Here is a 25,331-nt window from a genome sequence, read left to right on the forward strand (position 1 = left end):
GTTTTGACCTTTCAATAGAGAGCTGATTTTGGAGAATGGCTTACTCCTGTGATTGAAAAACTCTCTGGAAGGTTGATGGAGCATGAGCATGGTATATATTATATTAACATTTCTCTTATTACATATGTTCTTTATTTTAAAAAATGTACACAGTAGTATAACTTATTCAGAGTATTCAAAATAGGCCAGTTCTAATGGGATTGTTCAAGAATTTATTATTTGTTAAAATAATTCTTCTTTACACTCCTGTAAAATTATAAACACTAAGTAAAAGTATTAGCACAGGCTGTGCTCAGAAGGAAATGAAGTGGCCAAAAATATGTATAAAAAGCTGAGTTTGCAACAGCCTTGATCCATTTGAGTAATATAAATTCTCTATATAGTATTGTTCTCCTATTCCTGTCTTGGGAATTACTCCAACTGAAATGTTGCTAATCCAAAAACAGAGTATGGATGATATAAAAAAATTATTTTTCAATAACTTTATTTTTTTTTGTTGGGAGGGTGTGTTAAGAATAGAATAGAATAGAGAGCTAGCTGGGTGTATTTCCATGTAGTGTGTAAAATTTGGTTTTAAAGGCATTAATAAACTAGCTACCTGACGAGCAAAGAAGCAGAAAACAGAAAAAAAGAACAGGTTTTCAGAGCCTTGCATCTGTACCAGAATATTCAGAAATTTTATTTATTTTATTTGTTGGCAAACAGATACTATATAGCAAAACACTGAACAATTTAGAGGAATTAATATGGACTGTGCTACACTCATATTGCAAGTCCTGCTTTGCACTAAAAGTGCTCATTTGGCTGAAACTGAGAAATCCATTCAGAGTAATCATAACCTATCTACTCATATACGAACAGTCTTAACTAACCATTTACACAGACAATTGAAATTAAAATAGTAACTGCTCTTGGATTGAGTAAATTTGTTTAAATACAAAATGAAATAGTAAAATCTGCAAGACTTTATCTTCAGCAGAACATATTGCAGTACAACAAATTTTATGAACATGTTGTGACTTTAGCAATTCCAACTTTCAGCTGGAATTCAGTTTTTATCCTTAATCAAATCTGTCTGTCTTCAAGAACACTTCTTCTTTGTAGGAAGTAATTGTACCTTAAAATCAGAGGAGTTTTAAAAACCCAAAATTTCAGTTTATCCCAGTAACTCCTAATTTCTACCAAGCAAATCCAGTGAGGTGTAAATTTCATATTTCCTCATTGTTGTAAATAATGGCTGGTAGAACTGAAGAATTACTGGAATTTACCAGCAATACACCTCCTGTTACAGAAGTATTTGAGGCAGATGGGTTCTGAATATATTTTTCATACAATAATATAATTTTAGGGTGGTTAAGGCCTCCTAGAGAAAATTCTTAGTTGAGTAAGAAAATTTTGAATACAGAAAGTATAGGAAGTAAACCTTAACTTTGTATAAAAGCTTTGAAGTTTGTGATTAGTGAGTAGGTAATTCTTTCAGTTTTAATCCTTTCTTTATGTGATTAAACACACAGTGAAAGTACTTTGATTAATGCTGTAACTGTGTTTGGGTAACATGCCTAATATGCTCCCAAATAAATAAATATTTCAGTCTGTCCAGAAACTCCTTTGGAAGTACTACATTGCTGATTTTTCTTTCTTATTTTCTTTTTTTTCTTTTTTGCCCCTTTTTTTCTACTAGCTTTCTTAGGAAAATAAGGATTTTAGGATTTCATTGAACGGTTTGAGTTTGTTCATTTTTTTTCCCTGTACAAAAGCAGTTACATTCTTGTTAATGAAAATCAGGATTATATTGCAAGGCAAAGGTATCTAAGGCTCCCTTGTGAGATATTTAAAAGGTGAAAGTTTGATGGAGTGTTCCTTGGTCTGACACAGGTTCAGAGTATTTCTCATAGATTCTTATTCAGCAAAAAAGGTTGTTTCTGGTTCACAACTGTAAATCAAAGGGATTTTACATTTAGGGCATAATCCTACAAACTTTAATATACACAAGGAGTTCTAATGACTCACAACCATGAATAAGGATTTGCAGAATGGTATTCTCATTAGATGCACCTTTCTTTCCTTTTACAAATTTAGTATATATTGAAGTATTTAAAACTTTAGGACAAGTCTAAATGTTTTTTTAGAAAGTGCAAGGAGTTTTGCAGTAATGTAGTAATTGAGTCCTATTTACAAGCTCTAGTATCTTTTAAGAGTGCTGCAGTTGTCAGTTATGATTAGAGTCCACTTAAGGTGTGATTTGCTCTAGAATATTTTTGTGCTGAATTTTGGCCCATATTAATTTTTAAATTTTTTTTCTAGAGTAATTTTGTACTCGGTAGTCAACATGAATGTTTCTTGACCTGAAGAGTAGATGAAACTTGCAAGAAAGGTGGTGGGGTGTGTTTGCTTTATTTTCCTACTCTTAGCCTCTCCTATTGTAGTTCTTATTTAGCAAAACAACTACTGATTTTGTTGCAAGTTCAGCCCGAATTAAGGGCCTGCAGTGCTTGCCCCTTAAAAATTGCTGGTGTGGCTATTGCAAGCTGTGTGCTTGACTTTGTAAACTGTTTTGCAATATCTGATTGTAATGAGGTTGAAAAGATAAAAATGTGCAGACTTCTTTACTGAAGTGCTTCAGATGTGGAACTTTTCATGGCCACTTCTGCTGTTCCTACTGTAGGTAGAACCCTTGAGGCTCTACAAGTCTTGTTAACGAAATCATAATTTGAAAGCTGACAATGCATGCTTGTTGCTCATCCAAAAGGAACTGCTGCAGATTACTTTTACAATTAGTTTATGATTTCTTTAAGGACTTCTCTTGCTTTGCAAAGGCAACTGAAATAATTTTCCTGAAAGAGATCTGTAGCTATAAATGCAACCCATTCCTAGTTACTACAATACATGTAAAATCAGCCATTGTTTGATATCTTAGTCATGACTATTTTAAGTTTTAAATCTGAAGCAATTGAATGTTCTGAATTTTCTTAGTTTAAACTAAATCCAGCCCTACATTATTTTAAAATGGAGTTTTGTAGACTATTAGATTTAAATAGACATTATTTTTATTGTTACTTCGGACATTCAATGAAACATGTATATAGGAAGAATTTAAGACTGGCATACTTACACATCATTTTTCCTTGTCTGTTGATAAAATGATCTTGCTAGGCAACAGGAAAAGAAAAGCAAATGGCATGAAAATTCTTTAGGAAAAATAGTTAAAATATGCTAACTGGGATGTTTAAACACTTGCTCTTCTCACTCCAATGTAAATATATATAAGTAACACATTGCCCCCTTTTTATTTTTATTTTTGTCTATTTTCAACAGAAGTCTAAGGAAGAATTTATGTAGACTCGTGCATTGAAGGTTTCAGTAGGGGAATGAGAAATGTAACCAAAATTGTTAAGTGTTCATATGGTGTATTGATGGCTTCTTAATACACCTTGGTTTAGACTGCTGTTTGCACACTAAAAACAGGGGATATATGAAGCTGCAATTGCTAATTGAGTAGTGTATTTGCATAAACAGTAGTTTCTAGCTTTGTTAATTTTGTATTTCTTTCAAACACATGGATATTCATGGTAATTTTTTTTCTGCATTTGTTTGGGGCAGTACTTTTTTTGTTATTCTAAATTTTTAGAGCAGTATTATAAGTGAATTAGTTCTTTTTATTGAAATACATTATCAAGATAATCTAGTCAAAGCAAGATGTCAGCAATATCTGTTTTTAATTTGTGAGGTACTTAGAAATCTTAGTAATGTTCAAATACCTCTGAAGTATTTATACCTTTTCTTTAACCCACTAAATTTTAAGAGCTTCGTTTTTACTTCCTGTGAGTGTCCTACAGTTTGATGGGGTTTTTTTGTTTTGTGGATGATTTGGTTTGTTGGTGTGGTTTTTTTTAAAGCCTTTAGTCAAAGATTTTTATGATTTTATACTTCCACTTCCTAGTTGACATGAAGAGCAATATAAATTTTTTTTTTAATTTTTTTAACTGCCCCTTCTCCCCACAGAAGGATTTTCATATTCATTTTCATATTCATATGGAAATTAACTTAGAAATTTAGAAACTATTGTAATTAGGAACATGATTATGATTTTCCCAAATTTAACTGATCATTTCCTGCTTCAAAATAGATATATAAGTCACTTCTAGATTTCGCAGGACTTCCAGTGATCTGATAAATGAAGACATTTGCTTTATAATTTCTGTATTCTTTTGGAGCAAAAGTTTGTCTTGGTAGGATAGGTAGATACTGGGGTCTTATGAATGTTAGTACTTTATTCTGAAAATGTCTTGCTTTCTCTTGTTGCAAGTTAGTCCATATTTTAGACAAGCTCAGAAATTAGACAAAGAAGATGCTCCATCTGTTGTGAAACATTGCAATGGCTCTTATAAGAAAGTCCTTCTCTAAGTGAAAATATATTGAAAAGTTTATTGTGGAATAGAGTTCCCTTTTGATACTGTAACACTTATTGTCAGCATTTTCCACAGTCAAAAAGAATTCCTGATCAACAAGAATAATTATGTACTGGTTACCCTGTCCCTCTCCTCCCTAAAACCAAGATATTTTTTCCAGGTTCTCAGGAGAAGGGAAAATGCTACTTTTAATGCCGAGCACAGGAGTTACAAAAGCAGCACTCAAATCTGTACTTTTCTTCATTGTGTTAACACCTAATTCTAAAAATATTTTTTCAACTCTGTCAGAGTGAGGGATTGTAGTTCTGTAGGACCAGAGTATTTTTTAAACAAAGGGTCATAGGCTCATCTTTAATTCTATGTGCATGGAAATCCATAGCTTGTATGACATGCAAGTGTTACTAATATATTCTCCATACTTCTTTAAGTTCCAGATTCATGACCTCTCTAAACAATTTGAGGGCAGATAAAACATGGTTTGAAATAAAATCAGGGAAAAATGCTTGCCTTCTCTTCCTAGTATTACCAGGTTTAGAGTCTGGATCTTCATGGTGCCTGTTTTGCCTGTGGGTTTAGGGTGTAACAGAGAGACTCTTAAATTAGCAGGGAGAGAATAATTCCTTCCAGGGCATTGGTATTGCTAAACCCTGTTCTTTTGACCAGCAACTCCTCTGTTTTTTTGGTGTTTTGATCCCACCATCATGACTATGATTTTGGCTGTGAGTATTGAGTATTTGCTCCAGAAATTGATATTTTTGTGAAACTGCATAAGAAACTCACTGAAATGTAAAATACAGTTGTCATAAGTTCTTTAATAAATCTGTTGTCCTTGATTTTTTGGGGGGGCTATTTAGGTACATAGACTTCTTGTATTTTTGGTTTTTGGTGTGTATTACTTATTTGTCAACCTCACGGTCTTCTGACCTGAACATGAGTTTGGGACACTGTTCAAATTTTTTTGTTTAATTTTTTTAGCTTAACATAACTTATGTTGCTGACCCAGTTTCTGTTATTAAAAACCTGAACAGCATTTGTCATTGAGGTAGGAATTAATGAAGGCTAACACTAGAGGGCAATTCAAAGCAACAGCCTGCCCCAGAATAGTTACGGGTGCCTGTGGCCCTGAGATGAAAAAGAGGGAGCCAGTGGTTTTTTCCAGGGTCTCCCCCAGACAAAAAGCTGCTCTTTGTGATTACCCTCCTAAATGGTTTGTTTAACTCACTTTTCATATCTTGGAGTGCTCCATTGAATGAGAAAGAAATTAAGACAGTTGTTATGCTTTGCTGAATTACAAGTTAAGAAACATCTTCCCCAGTGTCTTACCTCGTTCACTCTTGCTATTGTCAAAAAGGCACAACTTTCTCGGTGGTGGGTTTTGTTTGGTTTTTGTTTGCTGTCATTTTGTTTGCATGAAGCTCTTGGAAAGATACTGGATTTTGGGGGGGTAAGGTAACATTGCAGAAAATCTTAAATGTCTTTTGTTAAGTACCAAGGAAAATGGAATGTATGGTGAGTAAAATATTTTCTTGCAGAATACTATAAATTTTGTCAAATTAAGACGACAGTATGAATAATTAATTTCATATTAAAAAAATAAACACAAAGCAAACCACAGAATAAAGCATCAGAGAGGTACTTTGTGTCTCTAATTTTATCAAGTAAAATATATTATATAGAATTGGAGAAAAAATTAGTTGAGGATGAGCAATAAAGTGCTGTATTTAATATTTAACCAAGTAGAAGCAATCGTCTGTGTATATTGTACACAATTTAAACAATTTATATAACAGTGCATTACATAATAAATTACAGTTTTCACTGTTGCAGTGTTCATTATAGATTTACAGAACATCTTAAATACTGGTAAATAATAACCTGTAATGCAAATTATGGTGTTGTGGTTCTTGAAAAGCACTCTAGTATTCTTATTTTAGAAATGCAAATTTTCTCATTATATTGAAATGTATGCACCCAGCTGTGTAAATGCTTGTGGCACAGTACAAATTTGAAAACAAAGGGCATTTTATATAAGAGTGTGTGTGTGAGTTTATACCTGTCTTTCTATCTAACTTTATGTGCATATATATATATATAATCTCTTATATATTTTGTGTACTTGTATATTAAAAATATTATTAAAGTGGCATGTTTGTTTCTACACTCTGGACCAGTTAGTCAAGTTGTATTTTCTTTGCATTCTTTTGCACAACTTACTATTAATGTCTAAAATTTGCTTTAGCTGCAACAACTTTTTCAAGTTGTTTTTCTATAAAGAATATTTACTTGCAATCACTCTGGCAGTGCCACAGATCAATATAAATACTGCAGTGCATTGTTGCAGTAAACATTTACACCTGTTTTCAGCAGGTCTGACCAGCAACTCTAGTGCAATTTGAAAATATGTAATCTGCTGGCACTGATGTGCCCAACCTTAAGTGGTGCTGGTATTTTGAAAGAGAGCAATTGTGTCATAACACAGTAAATACAGTCCAACAATGACTGGCCTTGATCAGTCTGCCCAAGAAGAAAATAGTTTTCTTGCTTCTTAATTTGCAAAATGCACAACAGGGGGAAAAAGGAGCATGTGAAATTTAACCTACAGAAATTGGTAGGTTCTCTGGGATTTAGGGGGGATTTTTGCTTTAACTGGGGGGAGTGGGTTTGAGGAATTAGTTGCCAGCCATGTACAGTGATAAGAGGTCTTAATCACACACATGAACTCTTGGTTTTGGAATGTATTTCTGTGAAACCTATGTGATTCTAGGTGATTAAACCAAGCATGCATGTAAGCTTTTAAGGAACTGAACCCTTAGTCTTTTGCAGGTAAGACACCACCATTTTAAAAATAAGCACTTTCATGCCAATATGATTTTTTTTTTTCTTTTTTCTCCTTTTACCAGCTTGATTTTTTGGCCCTAAATCAAAGAGATAAGTTCTGTCATTAACATTAAAGCTGTCTTCAGTATTTTGTTTATTTGAACAAAGCAAGAACAAATGTGTAAGTACCAGCAATGTGCAGACCAGTATTGTAATATTGGTCTGTTCTGCCTTTAAGCAGGTGGTTTCATGTGGCAGGCTGGAAGAGAGACTCTTTTTCTTCCCAGCTTTTGACAAAAAGATGACGCATATGACTCAGAATTAGAAGGGGAAATCTGCCAGTTTGCATCAGTTCCTTAACTTGTGGGCTGCTATTCACCACAAGAAAAAGCAGTATACTCGCACCAGTGCTGCTTAAGAGATGAAGAGTAATCCGTTCCTTCAGAAAGTGTAGGATGATTGGAGTAGGCCTTTCATATATTACACTAACCTTTTCCTATAATAAGGTATTTTTCAATTATATTAAATTTTTAGAAAGAAAAAAAAAAATAAATGCTACATTTCATAATTAATATAGGAATCAGATATTATAGCTTAAGGTAGATCAAAAGCAAAGTGATTTTGTTTCTTGAAATTTCTGTTTTCTTGTCACTGAAACTCAGCTGTTATAGATCTTCAGAGTCAAAAGGTAAGGGATTTTTTTTTTATATTTTTAATTTAATTCCAGATATCTGAATCTCCAGTTCCAGCAATTAAGTAAGTTAGTAGGACTGAAAAAAAATTTAAAATACTAACTTTGAAGACAGAAGCCATTTATTTTGAAGGGGAAGATAACTACTTGAAGTATGGAAGATCTGTGTTTTCAAAATATCTTGCCTTCGACCTGCTATAAAAGATAATGCAGATAATTCTGGTTCTGTCATATAGGTTTGAATTACGATGGAGAAACACTTCTTGCAGTACTGATATTGCTCAAGCAGCATTCTGTGAAGTAACTTTTTTATTTTAAAGAAATTCAGATGCTAGTTTTGAGAAATTTAACATTTTTCAGGTTTGTGGGTATTTATTAGTTTGAGAGTACAATTCTGATTTTTTTTAACTACTTGTGTACTTTAAGTTATAAATCCTTTTTCTTAATATATTAACATCTAGTTAATTCAGCAAGGTTTTACTTTAAGCTTGTTAGTAAAAAATTGAAAATCTAGCTTAGTATAAAGCCATAAGAAGCACCCAGCATCCTTATCACTTGTCCTTTTTTTTTTTTTGTGGATAAAATTCCTTTCATTTGTCAAAACTGTTGTTATTATTTTGGAAAAGCATGTTCTAAGTGAAGTTTGTTTTCTAGCTGGAAAAATGCAATTTACTGCTTGCTGATCTGTGTCAGCCTTAGAAAGCAGCGTTTTATTTTGTATTAGGTCAGTTCTGTGAGTAGTGGGTCTCATTGATGGAAAGTGGGGAACCAAACATGTGTTTGAAAGGGAGTACACAGATCTGTGTGTTAGATGGTATCTATTAAGATTAGTAGGATTCTATTAATATTTCATGGAGAGGTGAGGGCAAGATTGCTGCACCAGCTACCACTAAATAAACAATAAGATAATATGGCCAAAGGTGTTATGGACACCTGAAAGCTCTGCTGAAGTGACTAATGAAATAATGAAGTTGTAGAAATACAGCTAAGGGCTGGAAAAGTATAAGTAGCAGTTATTAGGAGTTGTTCCTCTGCTATTAACTAGTGGATTCCCTTAACAGTTGAATTGATTTCTTCAAACAGGTCAGTCTCACCTTTCATAAGTCATGCTGTTGTCTGACATTTTATAGAAGTCATGTAGTGATGATGTTAAGAAAAAGACAAATTTACTGCCTGAGCCAGAAGGCAGGCTTACAAAAAGCAACTTCTTTCAGGACACGAAAAGCTCTTTGTTCTGTGGCCTTGGTCTTTTTGTGCTTTGACCCTTATTTTATAGCATTGTCACTCTGACCTTAAATCTTTGAAAGCAGACAAGCAGCAAATTTAGCTCTTTACAAGTGGGGTTTCATTCTGAGCTATGGGCCTGGTTTTTATCTTTAGGCATTATAGTCCCATACAATACTGAGATGTAACAAAATCTCAATTTTAGTTTGTGGTTTAGCATACTGTAAATAGTTATTATTTTTATATAAGGCAATTAAAAAAAAAGTTGCTCTGTTACTGGCCTATGGTTTGTAATGATAAACCAATTTGAGATAAGACAGCAACTAGGAAGGCAGTCTGGCTAATACTGACCAATATATTTTTCACTTTCCTAGAAATACTTTGGAAATGGATCCTGTGCACAGACCACCTGAGTTTCTGCACAAATGACTTGAATATTCTATTGAGGACAAGAAACGCTTTGCTATACGTTCTGGAGTTAGAAGATTTAAACAGCAGTACTTGCATGGCCTTCTTTCATAAAAGGCTATGCCAGCTTAGGGGAGCACAAAATTTTACACAAGGCCTGTGACTGTTACAAGAGCAAGTCTTCTGAGAACTTCATAAAGCTAATTTTTTTTGGTAAAAAAAACCAGCAAATTAATTAATAGAAAGAACCAATACTTGATTGATTTTAAAGTTTTGGGGTTTTTTAATTTAATGTGTTTAAAAGGAAAACCTGTTTCCCTGTCTTAATAACTTTACATTATGTACTTGGTTTGCATTGAACAAGTATTGTTTGGAGAGGGATTGTCACTTTTTCTTTTATCACTAATGATTCTATATATTTCAGGTTTTGGAAACTTTAGCTATAATAATAGGATAATATTTTCAGAATGTAATAGTGTAATAGTCCAAATTTCCATTTATTGGAGAACTTGAAAATATTTATCTTTTTTAATAATTTTTTTAATCTGAAAGGGTGGGAGAAAATTTTTTAATAGTCATACAGAAACTGAAGATTGTATTCTAAGACAGACCTGGCTTTCTTTTTGATGGATCCACTATGTTTAGTTATAATATTTTTTGTAATAAAATTGGGGGAAGGAACATTTTAGTTACTACTATAATGAAATATAGAACTTATTTTTGTAGAACTTAGAAAGTAGTTTCTTAGTTTTTCTTAATTTTGTATGTGTCCCCTCAAGCAGAAAGAATGCTGGTACAGATTGAAAGTGTTCACACAGTTTTTCTTCCTGTGTGCTTGCCAAAGGTGCAGAGAAGACAGATTTTTGAAAGTTGTGTGCAAGCTGTAGCAGTGCAGTCAAGAGGGGTCTGGAAAACTTTTCTGAAATGCAACTTTTACAAACTCTGCTAGAACTTGGAGCTTGTTGTTTTACAAGTTCCCTGTAAAGTGTTTCATATAGCAATCTAGTTAATGCATCAGCTTCTGACAAAAAACTTCTAAGAAGCTGGGAAAAGAAGTGGGAGGGGTTAGTCTTATTTTTATTTTTAAGCTGCAGTTGATTCTAAAATACAATTATGATATACCAAACAGTACATTGATAAATTTTTTGAGTGCTATATCAGCTTCCCGTAGTTATGCTTTTTTTAGCTAGCAAGCTATAAAAATGGACATATTGTACTTGTTCAAGTCAGAACTGACTACCTTTCGTTTTTTGCCGTTCACAGAAATCCATTGCATTCTGTTTGCTATTCATCCGTCCAACAGAAGCATCAACATTGCAGAACCAAGTAACAGTCTTCACTTTGGTTTGTCTTCCTGAGTGCAAACAAGGGGGGGTGCACCTCATACAAATTAATACATGAATCAAGCAGTACAAGCACTAGTTGGAGTCTTAGATTAAGTAAAAAGGATTTAAACAGAATTTGATGCTGAGAGTCCTTAACTGCACTTCTAAATTTCTAGGTATTTTTATACTTCTGAATTTCTCAATGGTTTTACTTCCTGGTTTTTATTTTTAGCTGGCTTTGTTATTTCATGTTTATCTTATGCAGTAGTTTTCCAGCTAGTCTAAATCTGTTTGTTCATGATCCTTGGAGAGATGGCTGGACACATGATATAGATTCTCCAAATTTAGTAGCAGTAAATTTCAGTAATCAGCAGTCATCTGCTTTACTTTAGTTATTAATACTTCACATTGCAAAAAGTGTAGTTCTTCCAGCCTTTTGCCAAGGTTGTATGGGGAGTGTTGTTAACATAATCGGGAAATAGTGAACACACAATTTTTTTTTTAATGTCAGTGTTACCAAAACTCTTAAATTAGTGCTGGGTATCTGCTCAAATATTCATCTTTTTATTCATAGAATTATTTAAAGCTTTTTTTTTTTTTTACACAACTTTATAATAGTTTTAGAAATATTCAACTGCTTACTAGAAGGTATGGGTGGACCTATTATACATGGAGAGTGTGTGTAAGCTTTGTCCTGGATTACTGCACCTCTTTGAGGGGAAAGAAGGCAGATTTATTGCCTAACTGTGTTAGTTATTTAATTTTTAAAAAACCAAACACATGCAATTAAATTGCTAGTTTAGAGATATTTTTTTTAATTATTTAATTTTATTTTTTCTTTTTAGAACTTAGAAACTTTGGAACTTTTTAGAACTGCAGGCTTAAACAGCAATTAAAAATCTCACTGTTACTGCAGGAGAAGAGCAATCAAGGTATATAGTTTATTCTCCTAATTCTTCTTCCTCTGACCAGAAAGTAACCTCAATTAAGTTGAGTGAATTAACTGAGTATTGCAGGTTATGCCTGAACCAAATAATAATGGAATAGTAGCCAAAAGTACACAAATAGCTGTAATGTTCGGAAATATTTCAGTGGAATCTTTTCTTCTTTTTAAAAATACATGCATATCACTTTAAAGGCTGCTGACACCACAAATTAGATGGAAAGACAGTTCCTTAACAAAGAAGCAAGAATGCAGGAATAATATAATATACTTCTAAATCTTAGATTTGAGAAGGAACAAGAGTAATAAATTCTAGTATGTTTGCAGTGTAAATACTGCAGTGTTGAATAAGCATATGACAAAAATAAAATGAAACTATTGTTTTAACTTGGAGAGAGGGGTGTAAACAGTGTATGAGTAAGATGCAGCTACACACACTTTTAGATCTGAGAATCTTAGAGAATGGAAATGTTCAGATTTCTTGGTAGTGAACACTGAAATTTTCTGTCTTTTTCCCAGATTAATTCAATAAAACCCTAAAAGTATTTTCCAGTGTTGAGCTGCCATTGTGTGTACTCATAGTTAGTGGTGTGTTGGTGGCACTGAACTGTTAGAAGAGAGCTTGGCAGATTTACCAGCAGTTGTCCAAAAAGCTACACTGCAAAATGTCCTGTCTAACATAGAAGTACCTTACTCCATGAATGGAATGCACAGAGCAGGACACACTTGTCAAAAATGCCCCACTTCATGCTGTGCCAGCTCAGTGCAAACCCTGTCTCATTTCTGGTTCAGCTAAGCTAACCTGGGGGAACTGAGATAAGAACACTTGTAATTGCTGATGTCAGGGCTCTAGAGGATGGACAGAAGATGCACTAGTGGACAAATGTAATGCTTTTACACTGTGGAACACTTCAGTCTTTCAGGTTCATCTTTAGTTTCCTAATTTTAATCTGAAATAAGGTTGGGAAAGGGTCACAATGAACAGTGATGCAATAGCCTTGCTTTCATATTGGATCTGTTCTGTATTAATGAGTAAGGATGTGTTTTGTATTAATGAGTAAGGAACTAAAGCAATGGAATATGGTTGTGAGCAATGGTGTATAACACTATTGATGAGGAAGAACTTCTGGCCAAGAAGTATCAAGGGAGTGCCTTTTTTGTGTGACCGAAAGGCACAAGGCAAATGTTTGATTTTATATCATGTTCTTGGGTATTAGAGACAACATACAGTGTTTAATACAAAGTCTTTGGTGTCTCTTACTCCAAGTCACTGGCCTGTCAGTCAGATTGCAGGCCTAGTGGTACCTTCTGGATATAATATGTTACATAGAGGTTTAAGGAGCTTATTAGTAGTTATAGTAGCATTTAAGGAGCTTATTAGAGTGTATAGTAGCCAGAATTGACTTGTAGTTGGTTTTCATAGGGTCAGAAAAGATTGAGTTTGGCTTGGTGTTGTCATAAACTCTGAACTATAAACAATAAAAACCGAAAATTATATTTTATGTTGGGCTTGGTCTTTGATAAATCAACTAAAAAAATACTGAAATCAAGGAAAGGCTCCTTCATTGCTTGGGAACACTCTAACTGCTAAAACAAGGGCAAATACATATACACATACACTTCTCTCTTTTTTCCTTTTATTTTTTAACAGTTCCAGTACATTTTTTTCAAAGAGCATTCCTGACTTGTGTATGTGAGCTGCTTTGAGGAATTTCAGTTTTGCATCTTCAGGATCCTTCTTCCTCAGCAGAGCTCTTGCTTATAGGGACTTGGGAAATGTAATGGAGCTTCTTGCATACATGATTCCAGTCTTTTACTGAGGTTTTCTTTGTCAATCTGTCTCTCATCCACAGACTTAAAACATGAGGATGGAGGTAGGAGAAGCATTCATGGTAACAGCTATATTGACTTTATGACCAAAGCATAATGGTACACAGCTTTGTGCAGACATTCCTGGATTTCAGGAGATTCCTAGCTCAGCTATGAGTACACTTCTTATCTTAGACTTCCTCTTTTCATTCTTTTCCTGCTCCACAACCCCTTCTCTCACATAGACTGCCTTCAATTTTATGTGATAATTTGCTTATTCTCCTTGCAGATTAGATCTATTTTAACAGCAGTGTAGAAAATATACAGTCACATTGTGTTGAATTTTGGGGTGGTTGGTTTCTTTTGGGACATTTTGTAGTAAAGCTAAAAAATAACCCCAACAACAAAACACTTTCCAAAATCATTTAAAAAAAAAAAGGAAAACTCAGACAGTCTGGAATCCTGTAATTCATGCAAGGTTTTGTGTTCATGTTTTGTATGGGTGGGTGGAATTACCTGCAAGTTTTCTTACTAATATACTTTCTGTAGAAAATAGCATAATAGTTCTGCCAAGTCTTCATTTCATGGTGTGTATAGTTTAATTTTAAAGGGATTTAGTTATGCAGCAGGATAAAACCTTTCCACACTTAAGCTAGAACCTGAAATCAACCAGGCAATTGAAAGAATAGTATCTGTTAAACACATGGAGTTTCAAATGAAGAATTTGGCCTGAATTTAAAAATGAGAAATGCACTTTCAAAGGTATTAAATGTTGCAACTGTCTTATTTAAGTAGTTTTCTTTCAATCTTTTAAAGTAAATCTGTAAGTACAAAACAATATTTTTTCTTGCTAGAGAATATTTTTCATAATCTTTTTCCAGAAAAGTTGAAGTAAATCTTTTACTCTTGGCTAGCATTTTTGCTCACATCTATCTTTAACTATGCCTTCCACATTACACATATATATGATGGAGGTTTTGTCTTTACTTTTTCTTCTCTTGGTTTATGCCTAGCACAGTTTCTTCAGGGGGGAGACCAACTGTCAGAGCATATGTTTACAGTATAGGTTTATTTTGATTTTGCACTCCTGCTTTAATTCACCATGGTAAGTTGGGTAAGTTGTGCCTATTTAATTTAGTTTGCCTATTTTTGCTGTCTGATTTTAAAAATAAACATAGGTAGTAAGAGGTGGGGTGGGGATAAGTGTAAATAGAGCTGTGCATGTATAAAATATACTGGAAATGGCTCTTTGATGCAGTTTCTAAAGTTAGCATTCCTATCTGAATAAACTATATAAAAAGTGTTGCTGCTCTTACCTGTAAATTTACACTGGCAATCTCACTTTAATTGGCACATTTGTGGCAAAGGACTTTTCTAGCAGATATTGCCCTGCTGTATTACTGTAGGAACAAAAATAGGAAGGGAGAAAATTCCCAAATCTTTCCCCCACATGGCCTGCCAGATCTCTTTTTGTGCTTCCAGATAGCCCTGTTAATTTCCAGAAGTTGTCTGTCATGACCTGACTAGAAGGCTTATTGCAATGGAGGGTGTGCTTGGGTCCATGCTGTGTAAGCAGCTTTTGTCTTAACAGTTTAGTATAAAAACATTAAAGAAAGCATAATTCATATTATCTAGGGAACTAGTAAAAAGACTGCACAGACTTAAATCTCTGGCATTCTTTAATCTAAGAATTTGATACCTAGCAGTTCCATGAACTCCACTCTCTGGCCTACATCAAGTAGCATGGTCTGTTCTAGGCTGGGAGCAGATGAACTCCTGCCCATAATAAGTTACTATTCTTGCTAACAATTATTTTGGGTTATAATTTTTTTCTCCTCTGAAGTTAATTAAGGCTCTTTTGAATCTGTCTGCCCAAAAGTTGCAGTAAGAGTAAGCGGCAGAGCTAACAGATGGCTTGAGGACTGATAGAATACTTCACAAAAGCTTATTTTGAAATTAGCTCTTCTTCTCATTCATGTGAAAGTTTTTAGGTTTTCTTTTCACATCCAATTTTCCAGATGACAAAAAGTCAGATTAGAAAATAACCCAGAGTTTTTTGCTTTCTTTTGAACTAAACATCTGCATAATCTTTAGTTCCTCTAACTAGAAACACAGTTGTCCAGTTTGTGATTCGTGTCTCATTAAGGTATTATGTGCACATGACAACAAAGTCTAGAGCTTTACTGTAAATAGTCAACTTGGCAATGGACAGATGTTTTCTAAATATTTTGTAGCTCATTAACACAACTGATGTTACTAGATGAAAGCTAAAGTTCACTAAGAAAATTCTGCATTCAGCTCAGAGTATGTTTGTGTTTCCTTGAAGCATGGTAGACACCTTGGCATAACGTAGCAGCACATAATGGTTTGTGGGTTTTGAAAAGGTGCAGGCCATATTGTGCTGCCTCAAAAATACAAGGATTTCATCACCCTGAAGAGACATGCCACTTATGAATTAGTCAATCTTGTGATGCTGATGTCTGTCATACTTTAGCAGCACGTAAATATTGGTGTTAAGACTGTAAATATCTCCAGTATTAACTGTGCTGCTGAAGTAAGGCTAGCCACTTCTGCACGCGAGTCGTGGAACAGGACATTGCATGTATTCCCTGTGCCTTTTTGTTGCTATAAATCTGTCTATTGTTTGTATATGAACACTTTCTTAGCTTTTTTTGTATTTTCATTTATTCAGAAACTATTATAGAGCTTCATAGTATCTGTTGGTAAATAAAATAGACATATATATAATTTTGTTTTGGTTTGTGTGAAAACTGAGCTTTTTTAAGGAGCCATCTCAAGCTACACGTGTCTAACAATGCTTTGGTAAGTGTGTTTGTTTATATATTTGAAAACTATAAAAATTAAGTTACTTTATTCTCAACGCATTTCTTTATTAAAACTCGTAAAACCGTTAATTTCTACAATCTTTTTGAAATTAGTGGAACTGGGAAGTATTTGGTCATGCTTTTAACAAAGAGAGCTCATAAAGAAAAAGTGTCTTCCAATTTTTTTAACAAAACTTATTAACCACTTCATTTCTTAAACCACTGGGCTATAGACAGGTAACAGTTTTATGGTTAGAAGCTTAAACTGTGTATCTGACTGTGAATTTACTAATTTTTTTTCTCATCTTCCACTAAGACTTTTCTCTTGCAGGAGAATCTTTCATTGAAATGATTGAAATTGCTGCAGTGAGAATGGAAATTACTTGGGCTCCTTTCCTTTTAAAAGCTGCATGCAAGAACTGTGTGGTGAGTCAAATGTAGACTAATGGTTATGTAAATGTCACTAATTTTAGATACAGATCTGAAAGTGTGTTTCCTTTTAAGATTTTATTTTCTTCACTATCATGACTCAGTATCACTTGCTAATCTAATTTTATTAGCCCTGTTGTATTTTACCATTTAAAATACACATACCTTATTCAAATAGGTCTTCACAGAGTCAAGTTAATACATCATATAGATGTTTTAAAAAGAGGAAAAAAGGCTTATCTGCACTCAAGAGATATTTTGATTTTAGCCTTCACAGAACTGCTACTGGTGCAGTTGCACAGGTATGGACATGATGTAGATGAATATGAATCCAAGTTGTTATAATTCATTAGTTTGCATTATTTGACCATATTTCATAATTTCAGACTGGTAAAATCACATTCTCATTTTCTACTACTGCTATGAATTAGAACTGACAAAATTACTAATAGCTAAAATTTCTGATTTAGTTCAGACCTGAGCAGTTCTCAATAGCACAGCTATGCAGAATTAGATAGCCTACAGCTTTTCATAAAGAACATATGTGTGCACATTTACCTACTACATTTCTCTTAAGACACATGACCAAAATGGAGTTGACTACTTAGAAAAAATATCCTATCTGGCTCAAAGCTGGATAGCTTTCTCATTGAGTTTCTTTAGGTAAGTTTCTCTAGGGAGTTTCTTTTCTTTCTTTCAACCTATGTAACTGATAAATATTAAAGATCTGCACATATACTTCAGCCATTTGAGAACTTAGAATGCTTGGAAAGACCTTTAAGGTCTCTGCTTTTTTTCATTATGCTGCAGACTGGTGCTTGCAGCAGGCCCATGCATCCAGTTGCTCTTGTAGATCTGGTATTTTAATGTACCCAGGATTTTTCCCAGAGACTTCCATGAGTAGATATGAATCTAAAGAGCTGATCAAAGACTTGAGAGCATACAACAAATAAGTCTATTTGCCTGGCTTTGTCAAAGTCCAGTGGCCAAACTGTTTGTTCCTGACTACTTCGTTGTACTCGTGTTGGCCTTTGTGAGAAGAGTGAAGCAGCCTGTGCTTCCTTCTGGTTCACCATGCAAACTCCTATCACTGGCATAAGGGCAGGAAATAGCAGGGAGCAGGAAGAAGCAGAAGGGCAAAGGTTGGAGTGCCTTGTTCGGTGGCCCTAGCAGCATAGAATAGTTCAGTGACATGGTGAAAACACAGTTTGAGCATTTGCAGAACCAGAGTTCAACTGAGGAGCCAAAGTTCCTGTCTGGATAAGAAAACTACTTCAAGTGCTTATGAAGGCCTACTCAAACGATTCACTTCCTAAACCTTTGAAAAGGATGTTACATTTCTCACATGGTTCTCAGGTGACTTAATATTAGCAGTTAGATTTTCCAGAGGCTTGCCTGTATGGGTGGTGCCAGAGACTGTGGCTGGATCAAACTCACTTCATGTTGAGGCTCTGGGGTCCAAAGGACTGTGCCTGATGTAAAAAAGGAAGGTTCACTGTTTTCAGTTCAAGTGCTTATTTTCTGCTAGGCTTAGAAACTGTATGGGAAAAAGATGCTTAATTTACATAAAAAGGCAAGAAAAGATAGGCCTGCCTGAAAATAAACTGAGACTATTAGCTGTATATGAGTGAAGACAACTAGTTTTAGGAGCATGTCTAAAAGTCAGGTGTTAAAAGGTTGGAGCTGAGAACAGATACAGGAAGATCTGATGAACCGGTAAATCAGAATGATTGAAATATGTTGGGCAGAGATTTGGGGCTGGGTTTGTTTATTGAAATTGGAGAAGCAGCAGCCTGACAGAGGGGATCTGGCTTGAGGCAAAGAGAACAAGTCAGGGAAAGAGGCTTGCACTCCTCAGATGATTGCATACATTCACTGGAGTGCTCTGCACTTCACATCCAGAAAGGAATACAGACTGTTAAGTAGTAGCTTTTGCTGTCATATGGGAAATCCCTGTCAATTTCATCCCCTCCTTGTATTCCACAGAGAAGAGGGCAAACCTATTAGTACCCTCAGCTACTTCACAGATTTTGGTCCTGAAAAGAAACCTCAAAGTAAGAGTAGTTGAGGTTGGAAGGGAGATCTCTAGTTCAAACAGGGTAGTTTTTTTAAGGCTATGTCCAGTCAAGTTTGAATACATTCAAGGACAGAGACTCTGCAACCTGTCCTATTCAGCTAGAATTTCATGCACTTAATTTCATACCTGTGGCCTCTTGTCCTATTTCTGGACAGAGAAGAGCCTGGCTATGTCTTTTTTACTCTGCTGTACCCCCACCAGCAGGCATTTAGAAACATTGCTGAGATCACACAAACACAAGCCCTTTCTTCTCCAGGCTGGAGTCTCAGCTCACTCAGCTTTCTTCGTGTGAAAGATTCTTCAGTTCTCTCATCGTCTTTGTGGAAGTAAATAAAATGCTTCATCTAATAAGGGGAATTAGAATTCAAAGGAGGAAATGTTTTTTTTTTTGGGGGGGGGGGAATAAAGCGCAAGCTAATAACTAAAAAGAACAAAAATATCAGAAAAGGAAATATTAAGAAGTTAGATAACTCCTGCTTTAAGATTCTGCAATCTTCATTTGCCCCCTTGTGTCAGTATACTATGAAGCAACCTTTGTGATCACACATCACACAGAATGTTTAATCTATTGATAGGGTGAACCTGTGGTGCTGGGCTGGGGAGGGTGCTTGTGGGCCACAAGCAAGAAGCCTGATGGTGCTGTAGGTGCTGCAGGCATTAGTAAAAAATTCTCTAGGCAATGGAACAAATGGCTGCAAGTAGAGAAAACCATGTCTTCATGGTTATGTCAAGTGAGAATTCCTAAGAACTGACTTGTGTTATGTGGATGTCATGTGTTTTTTTCTGCCTTTATTCTTGTGTGATGCTGGACAAGTAACCAGGCCATTGTTTCTGTAGCGCGTGTATTGTGCTTTACTTTAGAGGTGTCTGATTTAAAACTCACATCTGAAAGAAACACTGGTGGTTCACATCGCTACCTGAGCTTCTTAGGAGTTGTCATTTGAATTATAATACTGTGTAAAGTTATGTCTGCTGACAGTCTCCTGTCTTCTTAAAGAGAACTTCAGACTGTTGCATACTCTAATAGTTTCTACACCTCCGTGTCATGTTTAAAGTAGGGGAAATGGACACAAACCTTGAAGGGCTGGTAGCTACTTTTGTTTAGTAACTCTTCTACAGTAATGCATTGCCTTATGCGATTTTCTATGGCATTTAGTAATTCTGATTTCAGAGGAAGAGGTGAGTACTGTGCATCTTTTAAAGACCAGATCTGCAATCAACTTTCCTTGTTACCAGCTCAGGCTGGGAAGCAGAGTTTCTGTGCTGTTTATTCATGGTCTATTTCTGCAGTCCTGTGAGCTCCAAAATACTCTGATTTGTGTACTGTCTGGTCACGGATTCATTTTGCAAATATAACTCATTATTAAACACCTGTGTGTGCCATTTTTTCTTGTCATTTTTGTAAGTAACATCGTCAACATTGTGCAAAATCTTCTGTCTAATAAAGGTAACGTACGTGTTTGAACTTCAGCATATATGACAATGAATTTACTGTGAAGATTTTCAGAAAGAATAAGCTTTTTAATTGTAACCATTTCTTAATGTACAGTGGTAAGCACTGCATCTCTAAAAATATGAAGTTACTTATACCTAAGTATTTAGGACTTCTGCCATTTTCCTCAAATTTCAAAGGCAGTTTTCTTGGTACTGCCTATGGCATACTTTGGTAAATGAGAGTGGTCTGTACTAGAAATTTGGATACAGTGATCTGAAAATGTTTCAGCTTTTCCTTTAGTCGTGGTATCTTAAGTTTGAGGAAAATCTCTTCTAATCAGGTAGCCACATTAGCAGTAATGGTTGAATGTGAAGTGTTTAGATTCCCTTTATCTGCATCGCAACCTATTGTCACAGAAGTCACAAGAAATGATAGAAATGTGCCCAAAGTGGTAGCTGCTATTGTACCAGTTTGGCAGTAGCTGCAATTCTTCATATAAAAAACAAACAAAACATTTAAAATGTATTTGAATGAAAACTTATGTCTGAGGTATATGCAAATCTCCTTTCTAAGGTGGCAGTTGTAAGTGTATCACAATAAAATATTTAACTAGAAAGAGAAATAAGAAAAAATGGAAAAATACAATGGCATGAGTGACATTGCTCATCTTTCTGTGAGGGGGATAATAATCATCAGAGTACTTATTTTTCACTCCAAATAGTTTATTTCTGTTAGAAGCTATTTAATGGCTGTCAGGTGCAACTCTTTTTTCCCCATGTTTTATTAACTTAATAGCTCTGTATTTTTAATAAATAAAATTTCTTGTATTGCTTCTGCCTCTTAATGTAAAATTTGAACTTTTATGTTCAAAAGTTCTGAAATTTCATATTAATTATAGCAGCATTTATCTAGTTTTTATCTTCAGTCTAAAGTGTACAGTGCATAGTAGGTGACGGCTTAGTTTCTCTTGAGAGATAGGAATAATATATCCATAGTGTTTTCTTCTGCTGTTTATAGCCATAGGAGTCAGACATGGATAGAAAGCTTCTCATTTCCCTGTTTCTGCAGGGCAATTGTGTGGCTTTATTGCCCACAAAAGAACCTTCTGTTAGCAGGTTTTATACTTTTAAGTGGTTTTAAAAGTAAAACATTTTGGAATCTCTCAAGAAATACTCAAAGAAGCCTTAAGTATTATAAAACTTGAAGTATATAAGGCATAAATTATAGCGTAGAAAGTCTGAAATGTATAAATTTCTAATGTTTTATTGAAATAAAGGCAAAGGAAGAGCTTCAGAGGTTATATTATTTGACCAGCTAGAATAGTCAACAATAATGTAAGACTATGGTTCTACAGCCTCGTGATTCTTGAGCCGGACAAGTTAGGGGATGAGTTTTTGGGTTCCCTTACTATTACCCTGGCTCTCTGTCTTTGGTTGTTTCACCAAATGACTTTAGGTTAGTTTTTTGTAAGCTCAGCCAGCTGAATGTGCTTGCTGTAAGCAACAGTGCCAGCACTGAGGAAAACACCCTTCATTCCTGAGACTGGCAATCCATTTTTAAAGTCCATTTACATTGCTTAAATCACTGTAAGGAATATTCAGGGCCTAGTTCTTCCTTTCTTGACACTACTACATGCAGACTTTGCCTATCTGCTCTTTAAACCAATATCAAAGGGTCTAAAAACATTTTGATCTATCTCTTTTCTTGTACAGAAGATTAGTATCAACATATGAAGCCAGCACAAAAATGCTCATATAGATAGAGCTTCTTAGCATCTGGAAGCAGCTGTGATATGCTTTTCCTATTATCAAAACAGTGTGAGAGTCTCCCCCTTTTCCAACAAGCAATATCTTGTTGCAGACACATCAATAAATACATTAAAGCTATATTATCCATCTATAATGGAACTTCCAGATCAAAAATATGAAATTTTTAGTAGTATGAGACAAAGATGCACAAGAACTCAAATGTTTTGGAGGTATGAAATGTGTTAAATTACTTGTTCTTCAACCGGTTTTAGGAAATGTGCATGAATGGTAGGTTGTACAGTCAGGAAAAGGATTTCACTGCAGATTTGATAACATCGTGTAGCCAGACAGCCCCCTGTTGGTTGTATTGCTGTGGAGGTTCTAGAAAGGAATTGTGCTTGAATTCAGCTGTTCATTGCACTCAGCAAGCAATTTTTTTTCAATTCCATATCACAAATAGAGAAAGTGGAGGGAGAAGAAAAATGTGTGTGCTTATAAAAACTGCCTTTGAATCAAATTTTATCTCTTATGTATAGGAAATGTAAAGCTCAGTTAAATAGAGTGCCTGCACACAGTTTCTTAATGCCTTTATAGAAATTTATTTCTAAATTGCTGTAGTAAAAATGTAGAACAGTACTTTGTCCTTGTGATAAAACTTAAGACTAGCATGCTTTAATATCACATTCACAGCCTGACTAAGGCAAAGTATTTAAATCAATTTCAGTCAAGAATGCAGGAGTTTAAAACACTGAAGTTTGTAAGCTGGCAGTGAACTAACTAGGGTACAGCCTTATTTAGTGACTGAGACTCTCTTGCAGGCACATCTATGAGAGCTTCTATTTAACAAGGTACAGTTTTACCAAGAGTCTTGGGCGCTTTTTAATCCCGTTTGCTTTGCTTAGGATGTTTTTTGTATGTGTTTCAAGTTGCTACCAATGCAACTAGCAGCATACTTGCAGTTTGTGTTTTCTCATATATTGAGAAACTGAAGAAATTATTATTCAAAATGAAGTTAATGTTTCATGCTGACAACTGCAGGACACTTATTAGGCATTTTTGGCATTTTGACTTTTTTTTTCCCCCCAAAGAGTTTGTAAAGAGAACCTAAAATCTCCCTTGTAATGGTCACTGTATATCCCTGTAGTGAGGGAATGCTGTAGGTGCTCTATGAAATATAGTACTGGGTGACACAAGGATTCTAGAGAGAACTGTCACAGAGGTACAGGATTTTCTGCTCTAAGATAAACAATACAGAAGTTCTCTCTGCACCAGGTATGGTCAAGGTTATAATGGCTCATCTTCATTTAAAGAATGGGATTTGTGGCTGAAAATCCGTAACTGCAACAGTACTAGAGAAACTGATGTGACAATTAGTTTTCTACTACAGCACACAAGACTAGCATGTTGCCAAGAAAGCCAGAGTGCTGGAAGACTTTTTTCACTCTTGAAACACATTAAAAAAATCAGTGATCACATATCTTGGAACAGCTGGCAGAAACAAGAGGGTAAGGCTACATGCTCTGATTGAAATGGGGGAATGGGAAAAAATGGGGACAGAACAAAGAACTGGTTTAAAATTGTCACGACTTGCTAAAATCCCTCAGAAGAGTTTTAAGAAACTAGCTGAAACAATCTCAAGGCAAGGGTACTCTTCCACAGAACAGAAAACCTGGGTTTCAGAAACCTGAGGAGATTCAAGTTCATATCTCCTGCTTCTGAAAAAATACCCAGTGGAAGTTGCCCACAGATGTTCCCCATCTTTCCTGTTAAATCAAGGATATGTGCAAAAAAGTCACAAAACTGTTTTGTTCTAAGGTTGTTGGCAGTGGTAACTATTGCTGTTAGCAGATGAAGGCAAGCTGCAGCTTGGATTTCAAAGGGTAGTGGAATTTGCTTTTATTGGACTAACTGTGCAGTTCCTCGCATGTTCCATATTCTTTTCCTAAGATGTTTCCTGAAGTAATGGTAAAGCCAGCATACAATAAATGTAAGTACCCATTAAAGTGCACTAAAGAATACCTTATGTTTCCAGTAGATGAACATTGAGATAATGAAGTATTTGTTAATCGCATCACAGTCTTCTATTATGCCAAATTCTGGATTTTATTGCTGAAGAGCGCAGCAGTAAAGGTGGCTTTAAGCTGCTTTATTCTCCTGCATTCTCTAAATCTGCTGAAGATGGAAAGCAGGGAGCAGCATTAAAGAACTTCATGGCTGTTCAGCAACCAGCAAGGGGACTCACCTTCCCTCCTGCAATCTACCCTCTAACTACTTTCTGTGTTTGAAGCAGCTTTTTGAGTCTTTGGGTTTCAGAGGTTTTTTGTTTTAGTTTGAGTTTTCCTTACAGGGGAGTTTACATTCCCCCCGATAAGTTAGCAGCATAGGTAAGAGCCTGTTCTAGGTTGAAGAAGATTCACATAACTTACCCTGTTCAGAAAAATTAAACTATTCTTCCTCTTCTGAGGAGTGGTTACTCCATTCCCAAATTAGAATTGAACTTCCGGACTTCCTCATGGCTCTTGGAGTATCTTTAATTTTTTGTTTATTTAAGTAATTCTAGTCACTTGGAACATACAGATAACTTAAAGAGCTTTTACATTGTGATCCCATTATTTAATGCTTTTTCAGGCATAAATTAAGTAGTCTGAGAAAAGCACTACCTTTTGCTATGAATGTATCTTAGGTTCCTCTAAAATTGCAGGGGTTTTTTCTCTTTGGCTGTGAGCAATTGTCCAGAGCAGTGGACATTTTCAATCATAGCTGACAGAATCCGATTTTTATCTCTAGTTTTTTTTCATGTGTACTGCAGGATTCTTTTAAAAACAGCACCTGGTCCTGGTGATTTATGATATGAGTTTCTCAGGCTTTCAATGGGCTCTTCTTTTGAGACATCTAGGCCTGGGGACACTACTGTGAATTCCTATAAGGCACATCCTTGAGATAGGCATTTCTCTGTCACCCTTTATGTTAAAACCAAATTATTTATATTCAACTTCTTTACCTGTGACACTTTCTTCCATCTGGCTGTGGATATTACATAGACAAAACTAAAAAATATCCTCCTGAATTCTAACACCTTTATGAATACTTGCAGTTCTTGTGTGTGTGTGTGTGTGTTGTGCATTGATACAGGGGTGCTTCAGGCAGCCATCAGTAGCCATGAATACCAAGAGAGCAGAACATTTTTCAGC

The 25,331-nt window shown here is 35.2% G+C and overlaps 1 long non-coding RNA gene across 1 annotated transcript in view; it reads left to right on the forward strand.

Moving 5' to 3' along the window:
* Positions 1-25,331, forward strand: part of LOC141728211 (uncharacterized) — a 95,469-nt gene that overhangs the window by 56,724 nt on the left and 13,414 nt on the right. Inside the window, exon 3 of the long non-coding RNA XR_012579034.1 lies at positions 1-25,331. This exon is cut by the window's right edge and continues 13,414 nt beyond it. This is a non-coding gene — a long non-coding RNA (uncharacterized LOC141728211).

This window comes from Zonotrichia albicollis, chromosome 2 (assembly GCF_047830755.1).
Source record: "Zonotrichia albicollis isolate bZonAlb1 chromosome 2, bZonAlb1.hap1, whole genome shotgun sequence".
NCBI classification, from domain to species: Eukaryota; Metazoa; Chordata; class Aves; order Passeriformes; family Passerellidae; genus Zonotrichia; species Zonotrichia albicollis.